An 8,873-nucleotide genomic window follows, 5' to 3' on the forward strand; every position below is an offset into this window, starting at 1 on the left:
GATCTTCATACATATCATCCTCCAGGCCTTTCCTATTATTCCACAAGGAGAGTAGACTCTCCTTTGAACTCACTACACCTGCCTAGGATGGTCCAGTAATATCTTTGTAGCATCATCCCATGGAGCTTTCCATTTTCACCCATGCCAGTGTTCCCACATAAAAGAAGGACAATGTGTAACTGCAGGCAACACATATGAGGGCAGACAAAACTGCTTTGGAATAAAGTGACCCTGGTTTGGATACTGGATCTTCCTGTCTTGGCCATGTGTGCTCCTTGCTCTCAGATCCCTCACACGTACATGGCGCTCTCTACCTCCTAAGGTTGTCAAGGGCTGGAGGAGAGAGACCTTCCCCATGGTAAACAGCACAGAGCAGTGTTTAACAACTGCGGGTTGTCTGCCTGCCTTTCTCCCAGAAGGGGAAACAAGCAATTTTTAAAAATGACTAAGGCAAGCCAGGACCCAACCATCAAGAGGCCTACAACCCATAGGCAAAGCAAGCAGGCAAACGACTTTTTAATAAAAGACAAAAAGAGAAAAACATTACAATCAACGTACAATGTGCTGGGGGGATTAAATAGAAGGAACCATTTAGAGGCAGAAGGGAGAAATCAGAAAAATGTGAATGAGAAAGCAATATTTACTTAAGCTAGGCCTTGAAGGACAATGAAAATTTCAGTGGTGGGGGGAAGGGGAGGACAGCCTCCTCAGAGGCAAAATTGAAAGGAAGTAGGACAGTTACAGTCTCAGTGGCAGAGACACATGGAGGACAAGTGGGTGTAGTAAAGAAAGTTACAAATCAGACCACAGAGAATCTTGAAACCTATGAATAAAAGGGGAACAGCCAGGGCTCTTATCTGTCCTTGCATTAGCTATGGTGTTTTCAGTTGCAAGTAACAAAAACTACGTGACAATAAGGGACAATAAGGGACTTAAACTGGGGTCTCAAAACCTTTTGATCATGCAGCCCTAACAGTAAAAATATTAAACATGTACCCCAATAATTTATACATAATTAAAACACTAGTTACAAATTACATGTGTATACTAATGTAGTATATACATTATAAAACATCCATTAAAAAACTCTTTAAAGGATGAGAATGATCCAAACAGTATTCTTAGGTTTATTTGCATTTATTAATACACATCCATACACAATTTTGGTGCCAACTCATTAAATTTGATTTAAAAGGCATTTCCTAAGCACATGTCTACATGTTCTTATTCCTGTAGATTTACATCATTACCATTCAACTTTCTTTGCAAGAATCTTTTTAAACCACTTGGCTATTTTGTTGTAGTCAGTCTACTTAAAACTAGATGATAGGGCTTCCCTGGTGGCACAGTGGTTGAGAGTCCGCCTGCCGATGCAGAGGACACGGGTTCGTGCCCCGGTCCGGGAGGATCCCACATGCCGCGGAGTGGCTGGGCCCGTGAGCCATGGCTGCTGAGCCTGTGCGCCCGGAGCCTGTGCTCCGCAATGGGAGAGGCCACAACAGTGAGAGGCCCGTGCACCACACAAAAAAAAACAAAACAACTAGATGATGTAACCCATAAATCCATTTACATGGATAGAGTTCACCAAAGACAAGAATAAGAATGAGGGTACCACTGTCAGTTCCACCAGGTTGTAAAATGCCTCCTCTTCCCTCAGGCAACCTTCTATAACCTAAGTGACAAGAAGACTTTCAGATATAACAACCAGTGTCAACTCATCTATTAAATATTAGTAAAGCTTATTTTTTTTCTAGATAAACTTTTAATATTTTCTTTCTTCCCATATTGGATGGTCTGGCACACTCCACCTTGGAGATCACTGCCTCAAACAATAATAAAAAAAAATTTTCCCACATAAGAAGTTCTGAGTCACAGTGGTTTTAGGGTTGGTTAATTCAGCAGCTAAAAAAAGTCCCTGTGGTCTTAGGCTCCTTCCATCTTTGTACTCTGTGATTTTCAGAGTGTCAACCTGTTTTATTGTACTGACAATCTTAGGTTCTCAATATGGTGGGACCCAATAGTTGGTCAAACACTTAATCATTAACCAGTCACCAGCAACAGGTATGGATGGTATTACTAAGGTTGACTTGGCTTAATCAAGATGCACCCCCTGGGACCCAACTTACCCTGCAACACATGGGCAATGGAAAACTAATCAAAAGCAGCATTATGTTATCAAGCAATGTGGTAAATTCTTGCAGCAATGGGCCCCTGCTATGAATCATGTAACCACCAGAGCATGAGTGAGCCTAGACCCAGGCAGAAAAGCCACCCTGCTGAACCCAGCTCCAATTTCTGAATCCCAAGCAAATAAAGGGTTGCTGGTTTAAGCCACAAGAAGGAAGGGAGGACCAGGATGGGGAATGCTGTGGTATGGGCAAGAAGCTATCTCTGCGCCACAGCACTCTACATATGTAGGACAGTGGGTGAAGAAAGAACCATGCTGTTTCATTTCCACAGAATTTTTAAAATTCAATCATCTAGTTCAGAGTCAGCAAGCACTCAATAAACATTAAGAATTGATGTTACTAATCCCAAGTAATTTAGTATAAAGCGTGGCAGACAGAGGGGAGTATAATGGGTTACATGGGAATAATGACCAACTTCCGAGTTTTTTGCAGTAATTCAATACTCTGTTACACAAGTGCCTGTGCACGAAGCAATTCAAATCCCCACAGAGTGTGGAAAAGTCTACTACTCTCAAGACTATAGGGTATATATCACAGGAGCATTAGAAATGTTCACATTCTTTGGCATATTGGTATGTTGTTATGACCATCAACACCACTTTTGGAAACGTATCCTGCATTAGACAGCGAGCTCTTTTTGTTTACCCAGCTCCCTCTCTCTTCCATTAATAATGACCCCCTTCTTTGTAGGATACTTTGTCTCCCCACAGTCCCATCTTGTGGGTGTAATGGGGACTGCCAACCGTAACTCTCCTTTGGCTGGCATCAGGCCAATCTGGGTTCTCTCCAGGGTTTTCTCAAATTGGAACTAAGAACAAAGAGTCAGTTTCTTGATGATGAGAGGTTTTGAAGGTACCAGCAGCCAGGTACCCCTGTGTGCTGGGCCCTATGATTTTTTAATTTATTTTTTATTGGGCCCTGTGATTTAATGATGCGTAAATCATATCTGAGCCAAAGGGCTCTGATAGCCTGAGAGATATTTCTTTCCAAAACACCTAAATGTCAAAATGGGCTGGTTAAAATAAATTATAGTAATGTATGTAATGGATTTACTAAACAGCCATTAAAACAGTGCCAAAGAAGAATGTACTGATATGACAGGAGAAAAAACACATCACATAAGTATATGCTGTACTCTAAACTGTGCAGATACATTACATGCACCCTTGTGTGTTGAATCTTTTACATATTTCTTCAAAAGCACATGTAATAGAAGATCCCATTTTTGCATGAGCATATATGCATGAAAAGGTCACAGCCAAGTGTTTCTTAGAGACTTCCCCAACTCCGACCCCAACTCACAGAGGTAATAAGCCTCTGTTCTGGGCGTGGCAGACAGGGTGGTGAGTGGTGAGTCACCGTGGTTCTGGGCTGAACATCCTGGGTTCACATCTATATGGTTGTGACTGGAAGATTTTTACTAATAAATTCCCTCATGGTAAAATCTGTGCTAAAATTCAGGGACTATGCCATCCCTCTACAACACTTTTCTTGTCCTTGACATTCCTACCTATAGGACTCTTCTTTCCAGAATATTCTCCTTGATCACACACACCTGCAGGAGCCCCTAAAGACAACATCCACCCTAGAAGGGCATCCCTCATCAGTAACACAGCCAACCCAAACCAGAACCCCTTCGACACTGCACAAGATAACGTCTCCCGATAGCATTCTTTATCAAAAGTCCTCCCCTAAGCTTCAAAATCCATTCTCCTCATAATAAAAAACCAGAAGCCATTCTTCTGCTTTGCTGCTCTTGTCCCCTTCTGTTACACTGATAACCAAGTCTCCCAACTTCATTAGCAAATACTGCTTCATAACACTGTCTCTCTATGCACACCTGAAAATGGCAGTCTTTTTATTTTATAGTCAGCCAATCAGAACTCATTGATGCATCCTCTTCCTGAGGTTTAAACCCCATTGTTTAATATTTTTAAAAGATGGTCTTCTGAGAATAAGTTTAAAGAGCTGAAGATGAACAGGTTGCTCAGACATAAAAGAGCCTATGGCTTAGCACATAATTTTATTTTAGAGCCTTTTAAAGAAAATCCATACCAGCTTCCAGATGAGTGTCAAGTTGCGCTCAGCGCTCTTAAATAGGCAAGCAGGACACAGTACAAACATTTAGAGTCACAGTGAAAATGGGTCACCTGCAGCCTACTACTTCTTTACCATTAAGCCAATAGCATAAGGGAAGAATTTATTTAGCACAGGAAGTGCTGCAAAATCAGACTTACCCAGACATCAGTAGAAAGAGCCCAAGAAGGATGTCACCAAAAATGGGACATTTATCCAGGCTTTGTAATTCAGCTGAGAGATATCAAGAAGAAAGGCAAATGATATGTTCATTGCTTATTTTAAAAAAGATGTACAGATTTGAGAAGTGATTTCCTTAAGAATGCTGTCTGGGTTACTAGTCTGGATTATAAATCGCACTAGACACTGAAGCCTACTTAATAAAAAAGAAGTTGAAAATAAACAAATGGTTAGTTTGAGGTATGTGAATTTCTGAAACTCTCTTGGGAAGAAAGTTTTTATTACCATTATTACTGAACTGTTTTTAATCTCTGACATCAAAGCATAGATGTTAACCCTGGGGTTCTGAAACCCGAATAACCCATAAATGAAATGCCACATATTAACATTAGTCTGTTTGTCAAGTTTTAGCCAACTTACTTGTGACTCCGTGAATAAAGAGAGATACGGGGGTGGGAAGAGGGAGAATCAGAAGACCTAGGTTCAAGTTCACCTCCACCATTTATAGATGATATCAAGCAAACTGATCTAACTTGTCCCGCCTCAGTTTACTTAACTGAGGGTTTAAGGATAAAATATGTAAGTAAAGCCCTTTACAAACCCCAAAGTACTATTCTAATATTACAGTACTGGCTCCAGAATGCCTACATTTCTCAAACTACTGGATAGTCACAGAACTTTACGGTTGAAAGGTAATCCCATTACAGGGATGATAACAATGAGAAAACTAAGGCCCAGAAAGTCTTAAGAGCCTAGTAAACAGACAACATTTGTAAACTGGTGGGAGGTTGGGAAGAGGTTCTAGTTTTTCCACCATTAAAATATGCATTTTAAAGGATGGTTCAAAACAAAGCTATCCTAGGAACTAAAACAAATCTCTCCCCAGCAATACATATATTTCTTCTGCTTTATTTTGCTTTTGTAAACTTTACTCCTGTAACTTACAAGTTAAACAAACTTTTCATCAGAAAGATAAAAAATAAAGCCATGGGCTTCCCTGGCGGCGCAGTGGTTGAGAGTCCGCCTGCTGATGCAGGGGACACGGGTTCGTGCCCCGGTCCGGGAAGATCCCACATGCCGCGGAGCGGCTGGGCCCGTGAGCCATGGCCGCTGAGCCTGCGCGTCCGGAGCCTGTGCTCCGCAACGGGAGAGGCCACAACAGTGAGAGGCCCGCGTACCAAAAAAAAAATAAAAATAAAAATAAATAAAACCATCTCTCTGACTATGAGACTCACAGCCTACTTGTAACCCAACCCAGACAAAAACCTTTACAATTGGGTTAGAAATGTCTAATGGAAACATCGACATAACATGAACCTCCAGCTATGCTGGCAGACATCATTATAATATGGATTACAGTTCTAGCAGCCCAGGGATACTGATTTTAATGTTCCCGGGAGACAAAGAATTAATCAGCAACTCAGAGGGGGGTGTTGCCTAAAAATGAACAATTTAATCGAGAAAATTCCATTGTCTTTAGATTTGTGCCCTCAATCACCCACTATCAAAAACCCACTATGGCACCAAATAAATTGTGTGTGGTTAAAGAGACGAAATGTTCTTTTCTACAGGCTGTTATGGGAAGCAGAAAAAGGCTGACTATGAATCAGTTATGTTTTAGTTCCACGATGGACATAAATTATGATAATTTAGACATTCTGGTGGTTAAACCAAAAAAGCAGGAAAACCATGGCTCCCAAGTCCCAGTAAAAGTTAAGTCTGTGGTATCACAGCTGAAAGACAGGGTCATGAAAAGTGACCTTAAATTTATTTCTGGACTTTCCTGCCTCCACTAAAATCGATGACACTATTTCCCATCTCTTATTGTCAAATCACAACAATCCGGAAGCCTGGACCGAATTCACTTGGCAGGTAACAGGAGCAAACCTAAGAGGAAGTCCTGAAGGATGTCAGATACCATATTTCCTTCACTCCCACATACTTTTCATCTTAATACCTCCAGGATATATTTACGATGAGTTCTGACTGACACTCACCAAGCATTCTGGCTGACACAAATTTTGCAAAAACTGGCATACTCCAAGGGAAGGTCCCTTGTGAGATCTTCAGTAGCTTAGATGAGTAATAACAGTCAGACTACCACTATAATGAACATCTCTCGGTGGCTCATAAATTCTTTCATTCCCAGCAATCAAAAAGCAGCTGTTAAAATCCTGGAATCTTCCTAGTAGCAGATCTTAAATACCTCCAAGCTGGCCAGGGAAGCTTCCCAACTGCTTTCTTCTCCTTCCCCTCCCCCATCCCAGGAGTGCCAGGCTGGCAGGAATAACGATGACCCAGGAAGGAAAGAAAAAAAAAAAAAGGGAGGGAGGGAGGAAGGGAGAGAGAGAGAGAGTAGCGGATCTGGTGAAAGCAGAGATGCAGACTCCCTTCATTTCCACTACGCATTAATACCAACTCTCTGTACCAACTCACCAGGTTTCTCCTTCCCTCTCCTATCCCCATGCCCCTCCAAACACATTAACTTCTGCAGTCTGATGGTGTGGCATTTGGAGTTAATGACCTCAGCAGTCCTAAGGCCATTCCTCAAAGATTTTTAACCAGTCACTTCCTTTCCATGCCAGAGTTCGAGGCCCATCCCACGGGAAGATTCAGCTTCCTTTTTACCTTGTAACCCGCCCAGACGGCGATGCTCCTAGGGTCAAGTTCAAGATGAAGGTGCCCTCCTAACCTCCCGGAGTTGACTCAAGCAAGAACAGCGCTACCGAGACGAGTCCCATCCCTCAAGACACGGGGATCTGGGGCTGCCAACAGTGGACTGGAGGGGGCTGGGAGGGGTAGACTGTCGCCGAGCCCGGCGTCCTCCGAAGCCCTGGCCGCGGCGCCGTATTTCTACCTGGCCACCGCCGCATTTCCTCCCGGAGCCTTACACAATAAGTGAAGTAAGTTTTGAGAACGCCGGTCCAGAGACATTTCTGTCTGCAACCTCGGCACACAATGCCTTGGGGCTTCCTTCCTCGCCAGCCGTTCCGGAAAGCTGCCGCGCCAAAGCGGGGAGCCCGTCACACCCACAGCGCTGCGCGCCCGCACCCCAAAGTCCGGGAGGAAGAACGTGCGCCCTGACATAAGTCCCCCCAAAGAAGTGAGCACTCTTCAGTTTCCAAGAACGGGGGGGGATACACAATCTTGAAATAATTCTCACTCTCCCTAAAGATCTAATCCTAGGTCCCCCCCACCCCCCAAAAAAGAACGTGGATATACTCATCGCAGTGTTCTTGGAAGCGAAGCAATACTTTCAGCCCAGAGTGGGGCAATATGACTCCCTCCGAGGCTTAAGTTCACCCGTCAACTTCGCGACCCACGCTCACCTCCGGGGGCGTCCCGGACCCCGCGGTGCCAGGCGCGCTTCCTCCTCGCCTCCCCCAACCCCAGGTACCAGGCGCAGCCCAGGCCCTTGCCAAGCCCGAAGGCAACAGAGGAGGCGGGAAAGGGGGCGCGGAGACGCGCCGGGCGGAGATGGTCCAGAAACTCGAGCGTGCAGTCGCGCGTTCCCGGCGCCCCCGAACCCCAGCTCCGCCCGGGGCCGGCTCGGTCCGGCGCGGAGCTGAGGCGAAGGGAAGGTACCGATTCTCCAGAGCCGCCAGGACCGAGGCCCGAGGCGCCCAACAAGTTCGTGCCTATCCCCGGAAAGCTCCCGGGTGTGCCCAGCGAAGGGGGGGCAGGGAGCCTCCAGAAACTTTCCCACATGCCTTTCCACTCTCCCATCACCCTCTCCTCCTCCCGAGACCCCTGCTCCCCTCTGCACCGCAGCAGCTGGCGCTGCCCGGGACGCGCGGAGGCCGGCGGCGGCGCCGGGGCGGCGGGAGTTACCTACCGGGAAAGTTTCCAGCCCCTCGGTGAGGTTCCCCACCGCTAGGGCCGGGCCTCGGGGCGCGGCCAGCTCTGCGCTCCGCGGCTGCCTCTCCGCCAGCTCCCAAAGCGGCCGCTGCTCCCGCAGCTGCCACAGCTCAGGCTGCGCTCCGGCCCGTCCCCCCGCCTCGCACGGCCCACACCGGGGCCTCATTGGCAGCGCGAATCCCCGCCCTTGCGCGTGTTCCCGAAGGCACCTTCCTCTCGCGCGCCCGCCCGGGCCGCGCCTCCCGCGCCCCTCCCGCGCCCCTCCCCGCCCAGGCTTGCGGCGGCTCCCGGGACCCACTGCGGTCCGGCGCGTGAACTTTCTGCGGGGTGCCCAGCTTCCCCCTTGGGGACTAGTCCCCCGAGGCTGCGCTTGGTTCCCTGCAGGATTGGACCCAAGATGGGCGATAGTCCATCTTTTTTTCAACCTCTAAAAAAATCAGTGAAGTGGCCTGGCCTCCCCTCCTTGCTGCATTTTGAAAACAGCCGAGGAGGACATATGGGAGCAATTAACCAAGATGAAGTTTTGGTGGATGTTTTAGGGTGACTTGTGTGGCTTTCTTGAATTTTCTC

At 46.4% G+C, this 8,873-nt stretch overlaps 1 protein-coding gene across 2 annotated transcripts in view; it reads right to left on the reverse strand.

Annotated features, from left to right (window-relative positions):
* The window catches only part of TANC1 (tetratricopeptide repeat, ankyrin repeat and coiled-coil containing 1), a 230,222-nt gene extending 221,798 nt beyond the window's left edge, over window positions 1–8,424 (reverse strand). The window contains exon 1 of one of the 2 annotated variants that reach the window (XM_029225497.1): window positions 8,281–8,424. The gene's annotated coding sequence lies outside the window, so the exon portion shown is untranslated. The remainder of the gene's footprint in view (window positions 1–8,280) is intronic. The other variant, XM_029225499.1, reaches the window with a different exon arrangement.
* Between the last annotated feature and the right edge of the window lie 449 nt (window positions 8,425–8,873).

Source organism: Monodon monoceros, unplaced genomic scaffold (assembly GCF_005190385.1).
Source record: "Monodon monoceros isolate NGI ecotype Baffin Bay Population unplaced genomic scaffold, NGI_Narwhal_1 Super_Scaffold_16, whole genome shotgun sequence".
In the NCBI taxonomy this organism is placed as follows: Eukaryota; Metazoa; Chordata; class Mammalia; order Artiodactyla; family Monodontidae; genus Monodon; species Monodon monoceros.